This window comes from Canis lupus, chromosome 18 (assembly GCF_011100685.1).
Source record: "Canis lupus familiaris isolate Mischka breed German Shepherd chromosome 18, alternate assembly UU_Cfam_GSD_1.0, whole genome shotgun sequence".
Lineage (NCBI taxonomy): Eukaryota > Metazoa > Chordata > Mammalia > Carnivora > Canidae > Canis > Canis lupus.
The window spans coordinates 53,645,645-53,658,073 of NC_049239.1; the positions used below are offsets into that span (position 1 = coordinate 53,645,645).

Here is a 12,429-nt window from a genome sequence, read left to right on the forward strand (position 1 = left end):
TGTGCTCTAGGGAAAGATCCTCTCCCTCCCCAGACTTCATTTACCCACAATTTATAAGCTCCTCAACCCTCCCAGCTTCTCTGCCTACTATGAGAGTGGCTACAAGGCACAAGGGAAAGGCACCATGACAGAGTCTATTTCCAGCAGGCCCCAGGGCTCTGCATGTTGAGCATGAGCAGTGCTGAAGAGGCACACCCCTCGTAGGGTACGTGGCACACCTAGTGCCTATGCCCATCCGCAGCAGGATTCTCCAGCAGCCTGGCTCCTCTGAGAGCTCCTGGGTGGGGAGCTGCCCACCTGACTGCCCTGGGGAGGTGACCCACGAGGAGAGACTGGCTTGGCAGAGCCCCAAGCAGCAGTTTCAGTCTCCCTGCCCTGAGTAAGGGGAGGGGGAAGTGGGTCCAAGCAGACTAGTCCAACAGGTCCTTTTGCTACCACCCTATACAGCTAGTGCCTTCAGCACCAGTTCCAAAACAGGAGATTCAAAAGTCAGAGCTTTCACACCCTGAGTCACAAAAATCAGCGAATTGAGAAGAAAGAAAAAAAAAATGGTCATCTTTCTCATTCTTGCCTTATACACAATGGTCCTGGAGAACATGGTCCCTGATTTCACAGTTCTTGGTCAATTCACAAAAAGCAACTGATCTCCCCCCAAGATGCTCAAAGAAAAATCTGGGTTCTCGTCATCATCAGGCACTGAGGTGGTGTGAAATCAGTTCTTCCTGTGCCACGCTCCTGAGCTTTTCTCCCACTATAAATAACTCCAGCCTTCTGACCACATGATCTCTCCAACTCTGGACAAAATTCCCAACACTTGGGATCCCTGGGTGGCTCGGCAGTTTAGAGCCTGCCTGAGTCCCAGGATTGATTCCCACATCGGGCTCCCCACATGGAGCCTGCTTCTCCCTCTGCCTATGTCTCTGCCTCTCTCTGTATCTCATGAATAAATAAATAAATCTTAAAAAAAAAAAAAAATCCCCAACACTCAGTGTGTACCTCTGTTCACCCATCCAAAAGAGAGAAGGATGAGGACAACTGAACCAGAAGCAACAATGTAGCCAGAGATGTCAAAGGCAAGAAAAGAACTCAGCAAAATTAGGAGGGCTTGCTTTCTGGCTCTAGTCCCTGCTTCAGGAAGCCAGACAGGGCTTCCTCAGCAGTGTGTTCTCCCCATATGGTTTCCTCTCTGGGTTCTTAACACAACCCAGTAACAGCATTAACTTTTCTCCTTAACCTCTCATCCTGAAAAAGTTGTTCTCTTTAGTCATTATTACACCTATTAAGACACAAATTAAGACTTATATGTCCAAAAACTGGATAAAGAGGTGTCTGATTTACAAATCAATATGGCCACACTCCCTCAAGAGTGGCTGTAAGTAAAGAATGCCTATTTTATAATTTTTCTGGCTCTTTATTTTACAAATAATTGAGAGATGACCATGCATAAAGCACTCCAAAAGACTCTGGGGGAGGAAGGAATACAGAAAAAGATAAAACAGCCCAGACGTCAAAAGAGCTGATTACTTAGTAAGAGAGATAAATAAGTACAAATCATACAGTCCAATGTGGGACCAAATCCAGGTATTAAATAAAATTCACAGCCTGCCTATTCCCCCAGTTTACTAGAAGTCTATGGTTTTGTAAGTACCATGGGCAGAGATCTGAAGGTCGCAGGTCTCACTTCTAGCTAGGACCACAGTTCTGAGTTCTGCCGGGATCTATCTAAACCCTGGGGTTTCTGTGAATGGGATGCCCACCCACTGGGTCAACCATGGTGAGTCATGTGATGCTGGCATAAGGGGAAGTCAACCCAGGGAGGGTCACCAAAGAATCAATCATTTAGCCTTCCCGGTCTCCTCCCCATCTGGTAACTAGGGACAGGCCTAACAGACAAGCAAAGATGATATGGGAAGAGCTTAAACACAAAGTCAAAAAAGTTGTTCAGGACTCAGATCATGGAAACGAAGTCAGAATAAACCCCTAGCAAGAGAACAAAAGACGGTGCTCTTGGGGAAGATTTGGAAGGGACTCCTAAAGCTCTGCATCTACAACCTCCATCACAGTGCTGACTACGAATAGGGAGGCTTTTATAGGTTTTTCCTTTTATTTCCCAAGTGTTGGTTGTCAAGCCTGGTCTCCCTCCTTAACTCCCACTCAATCAGTCCCATAGCTAAGTGCACACTGATACCAGTTTTTTTATTTTTATTTTATTTTTTTTTAATTTTTATTTATTTATGATAGTCCCACAGAGAGAGAGAGGCAGAGACACAGGCAGAGGGAGAAGCAGGCTCCATGCCGGGAGCCCGACGTGGGATTCGATCCCGGGTCTCCAGGATCACGCCCTGGGCCAAAGGCAGGCGCCAAACCGCTGAGCCACCCAGGGATCCCGATACCAGTTTTTATTTTTTTTTTATTTTTTAAATTTTATTTATTTATGATAGTCATCACAGAGAGAGAGAGGCAGAGACATAGGCAGAGGGAGAAGCAGGCTCCATGCAGGGAACCTGATGTGGGATTCGATCCTGGGTCTCCAGGATCGCACCCTGGGCCAAAGGCAAGCGCCAAACCACTGCACCACCCAGGGATCCCCCGATACCAGTTTTTAAATAGTAGCTTTACCTATCAGGCTACCAGCAGTGCCAGAGCTCTTTTAGAAGATAGTAGAAAGGAACAAATACTCACTCCTGAAAGTACCTGAGAAGAAATAAAATTCCCTAGACAAACAAAATTCTGTGCCATTACTTACTAAATAAATAAATAAATAAATAAATAAAGTCATTCCAGGGCCTGAGGATAAAGATCAAGGCCCAAGTCCTCCTCCACCATGAGGAAAAACAATTTTGAAACCAGTTCTTTTTTTTTTTTTTTTTTCAAACCAGTTCTAACTTAAAAATGGGAAAAGCTGGTAAGAGAGTTGGTCTAACTCACCTCAAAAGAAAATCACTTCCTGAAATTAAATAAATAAATAAAAATTTAAAAATTAAAATTAAAAAAGCAGGGGAGGGGGAATGGGAATTGGATTTGTTTAAAACCTTTCCTGCATAGTAGAGAGCAGATTAGCTATACAAGACCCTTCAGGAATGGTTTACCATGAAGAATGTTGTAATGTGGACATTCTGGTGGTGAAACCGGGAGCTCAGCACCTACACATGCATTACTGAGAAAATCCTCACACCACAATCATGACTACAGTGTGCCGTCAGTGTCTGACATTTGTCATTGGGGTGGGTTAACAGTGCAGGTTTGGCAGCTTGCCCTGGCGGCTGTTTCACAAGCAGTTTCTGTGGTTTCAAGAAAGGCAGTGTTTGCTTTTAAATACTATCTTAGAAATATATTTCAGAATAGAGTTCAACCATTCCAAGATAGGAGGGAATGAACAGCAAACCAAATAAAGGAATTTGGTTCTATCAAATAGAGAGGGAGCACAGAGGGGGCAGGGAAGAAAAAGACATATTCACCATGTGCACCAAAATGGCAAGAAAAGCCAACTTCGTGCTTGCTACCACGGTAGAAAATAAGAACACAGAAAAACCCCTAAAAACAGAAGATTAATCCCTACTCAGCTCTTCAGCATAAATTTACCTGGCTCAAATCTATTTGTTTATTTAAAAATGAAACGAAACAAAACCACCCAACAGTTGTGCATCAATGCAAAGGACTGTCATCTAATCAATTAGCAGCCACACCTCTCTGCCAGTGTGATGTGGTAATTAAGGTAGAGATTTTTCTCCCTGGGAATACAAGTACAGAAGGGCCGAGCCCCTATGGGCCTAACCCATTATGGCAGTCTTTTTATTAGCAAGAAAACACTGCCATGCACTCTCCAAGGAAGCGGTAGCCCGCATCACTAGAGAACACCTGTGTGTGAACAGTGGCTACCTCTGCTAAGAGATAAAAATATGTTGGAGGTGGGTGTGGGGAGGGGAGATCACTCATAAACAGGCCTAAAGACTGTGCTTCTCCACGTAATTTACGTGGACCTTGGTTTTACCCTTGTAACAAAAAAGATGGGTTCTATAGTAATTTAGAAATGGCACATAACCATTATCATGGAGAACCAAATCAGATTTGAAACACAAATCTGAATCTTCTAGTTGGACTCCCTCTCTTTGCTCTGTAAAGGCAGCAAGAGGGGCATGGGTGGGTCAATGATGCTTGCATTAAGGCCAACAGATCACCGGTTTACTCTCACTCCAGGCTGGTGTCTTAAAAATAGCCTTAAAATGTCAGAACTTGGGGATCCCTGGGTGGCGCAGCGGTTTGGCGCCTGCCTTTGGCCCAGGGCGCGATCCTGGAGACCCGGGATCGAATCCCACGTCAGGCTCCCGGTGCATGGAGCCTGCTTCTCCCTCTGCCTGTGTCTTTGCCTCTCTCTCTCTCTCTCTCTCTCTCTCTGTGACTATCATAAAAAAAAAAAAAAAAAAAAAAGTCAGAACTTTTCGGGCAGCCCTGGTGGCTTAGCAGTGTAGCACTGCCTTCAGCCCAGGGCGTGATCCTGGAGACCCGGTGTCGAGTCCAGCGTCGAGCTCCCCGCATGGAGCCTGCTTCTCCCTCTGCCTGTGTCTCTGCCTCTAATAAATAAATAAAAGCTTTAAAAAAAAATTTCAGAACTTTTAATAAAAGAAAAGGCACTACTGCCCAGGTGAGACAACCAAGTAAATCAAATCATAAACTCAAGTTAATTAAAATTCCATTGGGGGCACAGAACAATGACTCTAAGACACAAATGCAGAGGTCTGGGAGAACCAGAAGCATAGCTATAGGGCCGAGCGTCAGGAGAAGGAACCAAAAGAAAGACCGGACAAAAGCAAATAGGAAGTAGTGGCATATAAAACAAGCAATGGGATAAAAGAGGCACAGCAGGAAGCCAGAACTCAGCTCCCAGGACTGAACTGGCAAGGCGCAAATGCACACAGCGGCCTGGCACTACCAGCTACAGTGCTCAGCGCCCTTGGCAGTAAGGCTGAAAGCAAGCAGCTCTGGCCCTCTGTGGAAGTAGCAGGTAGAGGGCTGTAAAGGGAAAACATTATTTTCATGATAAAATGTACACGTTAAGATCCACACACAAAAGCTTTTTTTCTTTTAAAAAAAAAAAAAGCTTTTTTCTTTTCTTTGTGGGGGATGGGTGGGTGGGAATGTGGGAGAGTGCATACAAAGAGAGTTCTAGAATCCCAGCAATTCGTGGGTGCTACAGAGGACAGTCAAATCCAGGAATTTAAGCTGTCTCATACTATGAGGTACTTACTTGCTGGTTACAGATTTTGGGTCTCAGGACTGACTTTTCTCAAAAGGTTTTTGAAATGCCAGAAGATGAGAAGATAGAGAGAGGACAATCAGAAGCCAGGATTAAGTAAAGTCTAAAAGGGACGCCTGGGTGGCTCAGAGGTTGAGCGTCTGCCTTCGGCTCAGGGTGTGATCCTGGAGTCCCAGCATCAAGTTCCACATCAAGCTCCTTGCACGGAGCCTGCTTCTCCTTCTGCCTGTGTGTCTGCCTCTCTCTCTCTGCATCTCTCATAAATAAATAAAATCTTAAAAAAAAAAAAAAAGGTAAAGTTTAAAAAAAAGTTTCCCATAGCTTAGATGGAGCTGTCAAGACCAGGGAAGTAAGCCCAGAGAGCTGCATCTGCACCCTCGGGCCACAAAGGGTGGAAAGAAACCATCTGGGGCAGAGGAGGCCATGTACAACAAAAAAGCTAACCTGGGAGATGGGTTTTACCCCACAGTGTTTAGGAGTGAATTCTAAGGGATTCACCTCCCACTGCCCAGACACAACTGAAGCAGAACCAAAGGGTTCACCAACAGTCAAGAAAATTTTGTTCGGACACAGACAAACACTCTGGACCACTTGGGTTTGTAACCTTCAAGTTACTCAACATTTCTGGATCTCTATTTCCTCATCTGTAAAAGAGTAAGATCTACCATCTCACAAAGATTAAATGAGTCAATATAAGACAGCTAAACAAGTGTCTGGCACAAACTAAGTGTTCAATACATATTGGCTATTATTATGTCTATAGCTTCAGTGCAAATGATGCCCTGGGAGTGAGAACGGGCAGGGGTCATCGACCCTTCAAGTACTCAGTCCATTCTCTTCAAGAGTTCCCCAACCACTTGGGAGAGTAATGTACTAGAGGGCCATCCAGGAGGCACCGTTACTGAGTCATTGCCTTAGCTAATAGAGTGAACAAATCTCCTTTGAAAGCAAAAGTCTATCTTCCATAGAGACCAGCAGCAGAAGAGAGAGAGAAAAGCACATCAAGTTCAATTCTGGAATTGAAATGAAAGCCACATGTGAATCTGAAAAGAAATAAGCTTTGTGTAAAAAGCAGAGGATTATGGGACTGCTGAGTGATGGGAAATGGAGCTATAATCCCGCCAAGTCTATATGTAGACTCAAATTGATATAAGTTAAGCACTTGATTAAACAGTGTTTTTTAATGACCCTATGAGAAGTGATTCTGAGCAAATGAGATGAATTTTAAAAAGATCTGCTTCAAGCTGGTACAAGTGACTATTGCTGGGGGGGGCCCAAGGTCTACCACCAGCTGCCCCAAGGGAAGCCTTCCAAAGTCAGAGGGGCCACAGAGACTAGAAGATAAGTAAAAACAAAAGAAGGAGGCTGAGAATCCTAAAACACTTTAAAAACAGTGTTATCTATGGCTATTTTACCTGTCCCTTAAAGCAGGGATGCCTGGGTGGCTCAGTGGTTGAGCATCTGCCTTTGGCTCAGGGCATGATCCCGGAGTCCTGGGATCAAGTCCCACATTGGGCTCCCTGCACGGAGTCTGCTTCTCTTCCCTCTGCCTTTGTTTCTGCCTCCCTCCCTGTGTCTCTTGTGAATAAATAAATAAAATCTTAAGGAAAAAAAAGACTCATCAAGCAAATAAAATTCACACGCTGTTACACACCAAATCTGCTTACCTCTTACAGGAGAAAATAAAGCGTACCTCCGTTAAGTGTGGGATTTGGCAGGCATGTTTCATTAGGAAACAGAGCCAACAAAGAGTTAAACACAGAAGAAATAGGAACAAAATGTGTGAGCTCTGCAGCCACCCAGGGAACAGACTGTCGGGTGTTCTGGCGTGTTCTGGCCGTAGTAAGCGACTGGAGCTGACTGGCCTTCAGCTATTATAGGCACCAAGGTTCTTCAAGGATAGAGGCTAAGCAAGCTTTGCAGTTTTCAAATTTGGAATTGACCAATAGCCAACACATAAGCTTAAAAAAAAATCTGTCATAATGAAATCCAAGTAAGCCAAATGATCTTTTTAATGGCGGGGGGGTGGGGAGGCCAATGCTTTGTATTAGAAGGAGGAGAAAAGCCAACTTTGGTCAAAGTCCCTCAGGTCACCGAGAACCAGCTTCCTCAGCTAGAATGACTGCAAACGGAGGCAGCAAGTACCTTCCTGCAGCTTGGGCAGCACCCTGGGAATTGCAAAACAAAGGCTCAGTATGAGGTCATATCAAGTAACCAACCAATCAAGGACAGGGATGATCAACCCCAAGCTTGTCTACAAAAGATATTCTCACACTTCTGTCTGGAAACCCTTTACACTCTTAATTATTAAGGGCCTTTTTTTAAAGATCTTATTTATTTATTCATGAGAGACACAGAGAGAGAGGCAGAGACATTGGCAGAGGGAAAAGCAGGCTCCATGCAAGGAGCCCAATATGGGACTTGATCCCAGATCCCAGGATCACACCCTGAGCCAAAGGCAGAGACGCGCAACCACTGAGCCACCCAGGCGACCCAATTATTAAGGACCTCAAATAGCTTTTGTTTATGTGGGTTATAACAACTGTATTATAATTAAAACTGAGAAAATGTTCAACTATTAATTTATTTAAAATATTACTAAGCCATTACAACTACACATTTTAATAATTACATTTTCTAACATTAACTCAATACATAGCATCAGACTAAAACCTGTGTTAACTTTTTTTTAAAAGACTGACATATTTATTTGAGAGTGTGTACACACACACACACACACACACACACACACACACACCTGGGTGGGGGCAGAGGGAGGCGAGAATCTCAAGGAGACTCCCGGCTGAGTGTGGACCCTCTGTGGTGCTCAATCTCACAACCCTGAAATCATGAACTGAGCCTAAACCAAGAGTCGGATGAGCCACCCAAGTGCCTCCTGAATTAACTTTTAAGATGGAATTAAAAGGCAGCCCAGATGGCTCAGCGGTTTAGCGCCACCTTCAGTCCAGGGTGTAATCCCGGGGACCCAGGATTGAGTCCCACGTTGGGCTCCCTGCATGGAGCCTGCTTCTCCCTCTGCCTGTGTCTCTGCCTCTCTCTCTCTGTGTCTCTCATGAATAAATAAATAAAATCTTAAAAAAAAAAAATAAAAATACAGAATTTGTTTAAATGACGAAAAACTTCTAGAAATAGTAGATGGTTACATAACACTGTGAATGTACTTAAATGCCACTTGACTTAAAAATGATTAAAATGGTAAATTTTATATGTATTTTACCACAATGAAAAAGCGAATTGGAACATAAGGCCATGAGAAGATTGGGGAACATTCTATAAACTAACCAGTATTCTTCAAAACTGTCAACATTACAAAAGACCTGGCAAGACTAAGAAGTGGTCACAGATCTAAGGAGACTATGGAGACATGACAATTAAATGCAATGTGGGATCCTGGACGGGTCCTGGAACAGAAATCACACATCAGTGGAAAAATTGATGAAATCTGAAGAAGTTATGTACTGTGGTTAATAGTATTATACCAAGGTTAATTCTTAGTTTTGATACATGTTCTGTGGTTATGTAAGATGTTAACATAAGGGGAAGCTGAGTGAAGAATGTACAGGAACTCTTTGGGTTAGTTTTGCAACTTTTCTAAATTAAAATTATCTCAAAATTAAAAAAAAAATTAAATGTTTAAAAAAGCCTCACAAGGCCAATGCTCTGTATTTGAAGAAGAAAATGAGCCAACTTTGGTCAAAATCCTTCAGATCTCTGAGAACCAGCTTCCTCAGCTAGAACAACAGCAAACCAAGATGGCAAGTACCTTTCTGAGAACCAGCCAGGACCAAACAGGGGCTGGGAATTGCAAAATGTTTTTAATGAAATTACCAAGAAATTGACCAACCAAAGACAGAAAGAAGTAATTCAAGTTTTGTCTACAACTCTGATTCTTTTTTTTTTTTTTTTTTTTTTTTTTTTTTTTTTTTTTTTTTTTTTTTTTTTAAAGATTTTATTTATTTATTCATGATAGTCACAGAGAGAGAGAGAGAGAGGCAGAGACACAGGCAGAGGGAGAAGCAGGCTCCATGCACCGGGAGCCCGATGTGGGATTCGATCCCGGGTCTCCAGGATCGCGCCCTGGGCCAAAGGCAGGCGCCAAACCGCTGCGCCACCCAGGGATCCCTACAACTCTGATTCTTACACTTCTCGGTTTCAGAAATTCTTTGCAACTATTAAAAATAACTGAGTCCCCAAAAAGCTTTTGTTTCTATGAACTATTATCTATTAATACTTACTGTATTTAGGAATAGGAGAAAGAGGGGATCCCTGGGTGGCTTAGCGGTTTAGCGCCTGCCTTTGGCCCAGGGCGTGATCCTGGGGACCCGGGATCAAGTCCTGCACTGGGCTCCCTGCATGGAGCCTGCTTCTCCCTCTGCCTGTGTCTGTCTCTTTCTCTCTCTCTCTGTCATGAATAAATAAATAAAATCTTTTAAAAAAAATAGGAGAAAGATTTATTTACTTATTTTTAATATTTTATTTATTTATTCATAAGAGACACAGAGAGAAAGGCAGAGACATAGACAGAGGAAGAAGCAGGCTCCATGCAGGGAGCCCGACGTGGGACTTGATCCCAGGACCCCAGGATTGTGCCCTGAGCTGAAGGCAGAAGCTCAACCGCGGAGCCACCCAGGCGTCCCAGAGAAAAGATTTAAATAAATATCCAGGGCAGCCCAGGTGGGTCAGAGGTTTAGCGCTGCCTCCAGCCCAGGGTGTGATCCTGGAGACCAGGGATCGAGTCCTGCGTCGGGCTTCCTGCATGGAGCCTGCTTCTCCCTCTGCCTGTGTCTCTGCTTCTCTCTGTGTCTCTCATGAATAAATAAAATCTTAATATCCATCCATTTAAAAGAACATAATAAATCCATTACAAAGGTAACACAAGTTATCTTTTTTTTTTAAAAATTGTTTTTTTTTTTTAAAGATTTTTATTTTATTTATTCATGAGAGAGACATAGAGAGAGGAAGGCAGACACATAGACAGAGGGAGAAGGCTCCTCGCAGGGAGCCCGATGTGGGGCTGGATCCCTGGACCGGGGATCATTCCCTGAGCTGAAGGCAGATGCTCAACCCAGGTGTCCCTAATTATTTGGTTTAGAGAGAGAGAGAGATAGAGAGAGAGAGCTTGCACGGAAGGGCCGAGAGAGAGGGGGAGATATATAGAATCTCAAGTAGACTCCACATGGAGCACAGAGCCTGATGTGGAGCTCAATCTCATAACCCCGAGATCATGACCTGAGCTGAAACCAAGAACTGAGCCACCCAGGCGTCCCATGAGTTACTTATTTTTAATGGAAAAAAAAAAAAAAAAAAAAAAAAAAACAACACTGTATCTGCCGAACCACAATTTCACACGTACCAAAGGAAGTCCACCCCATGAGCTGATCTCATAATCCCCAATCAAAACACAATACTAGACAAAAACTCAAAAAAACCCACCTTAAAAAAACAAAGAAAAAAAATAAGGAAAACTTGAAACAAAAGAATAAAGAGAAAGGGAAAGTGAGAAAAAGAAAAAAAAAATAAGGAAAAAGAGGGAAGGGGAATAAACAAACAAGCCAAGATAAAACAACAATCAAAAACCTCACGGGGCCAATGCTGTATGTATGAGGAAGAGGAAATAAGTTAGCTTGGGTAAAAGTCTCTGAGGCCAAGACAGGGGCCATATGCAGCCAGAATTGTAAACAAGGGCTCCTTATGAAGTCATTGCAAATAACCAGCCCAAGAAAGACCATCAACTCAAGTTTTGTCTATAAAGTTTTTCTCACTCATTGGTCCCCAGAGTCTACCCTCTTTCATAAATTACCGAGGACTGCACAAATCTTGTTTATATGGATTACAGCTATTGATAGCTACCTTATTAGAAAATGAAAAGGTAATTTAAAAGACACTTTTATTAATTCATTCAAAATAATAAGCCCATTACATGTTTATTTGGAAAGCCTATTTTTTTTGTGTGTGAAAAAAACTGTATTTTCTAAAACAAAATTAAATCCATGGCAAAAGTTGCATTGTTTTACATTGTACAATCTTTAATGTCTTGCTTAATGGAAGAGGGCCAACTTCTCACACCTGCTTCTGCATTTGATGTGTTTCGTTATGTTGTTCTGGTTGTTAAGATATAAAGAAAATCTCAAAAAAAAAAAAAAAAAAAGAAAGAAAAAGAAAAAAAAAAAAATAAAGAAAATCTCACTTCATACAGACCTGTCATTGGAAAATGGAGTTTAACAGCTCTTCAGATATTGAGAATTTTTCTTCTTTGACACCAGACCAAAACTCAAAAGTAATTTTTTGAAAACCTAGTTTCAGTGTGCAATCTGAAATTTTACCAATGAATTTTTTTGTGTACTTTTACATTAAAATCCATTGGTCATCTTGCACTTTGAGTGGCTCTTTTACCTACTGACAATCTGGGACATGGTCCTTTGCTGAATTATACAGAAATTTCCAAATACTGACATTTCATACAATATCAAAAAATCACTTTCCATTCATTTCACCACTGATCTCATCAAAAAAGTCTCTGACAAATACAAGTTTTCAAAAATTTCATTTTCGCTTGAAAGTTTGAATTTTATCACTGGCAATGGTGACAGACTCACTTTGTTCCATTTCAAAAAAATGTCCACTAAATACTCAAGTATGAATAACTATAGTTTACCCATCAGTTGTTCTTTCAAGTAAAAATGATCCACGCAGCTACTTCAGCTCCAACACACTAGTGCATCTTCTCAAGACCATCACTATACTATGGTTGGTACCTAGGCTCCATGGCTACTTGGCATTTCATCACTCAAAATTCATTCATTCGTTTATTCATGAGAACACAGAGAAGCAGAGACAAAGGCAGAGGGAGAAGCAGGCTCCCCGCAGGGAGCCTAATATGGGACTCAATCCTGGAACTCCAGGATCACACCCTGAGCTGAAGGCAGTTGCGCAACTGCTAAACCACCCAGGCACCCCCTAATCACTCAAAATATTAAAAACTTTTATTACAGGGTTAATATTTAATAAAAATTACAAATTTTTAGTGCTTCCTCCAAGACATTATTAAGTGAAAATGTTTTTTGTTTTGTTTTGTTTTGTTTTTAAACTCACAAGCATAGAGCAGGAAGGAAGTCCATGACTACTACCACTAGTAGAGTCCTGGTGCCACTGCC

General features: G+C 42.4%; 1 protein-coding gene across 1 annotated transcript in view; it reads right to left on the reverse strand.

Moving 5' to 3' along the window:
- MARK2 (microtubule affinity regulating kinase 2) overlaps positions 1-12,429 on the reverse strand; it is a 60,438-nt gene that overhangs the window by 37,229 nt on the left and 10,780 nt on the right. The gene's annotated exons all lie outside the window — the stretch shown is intronic.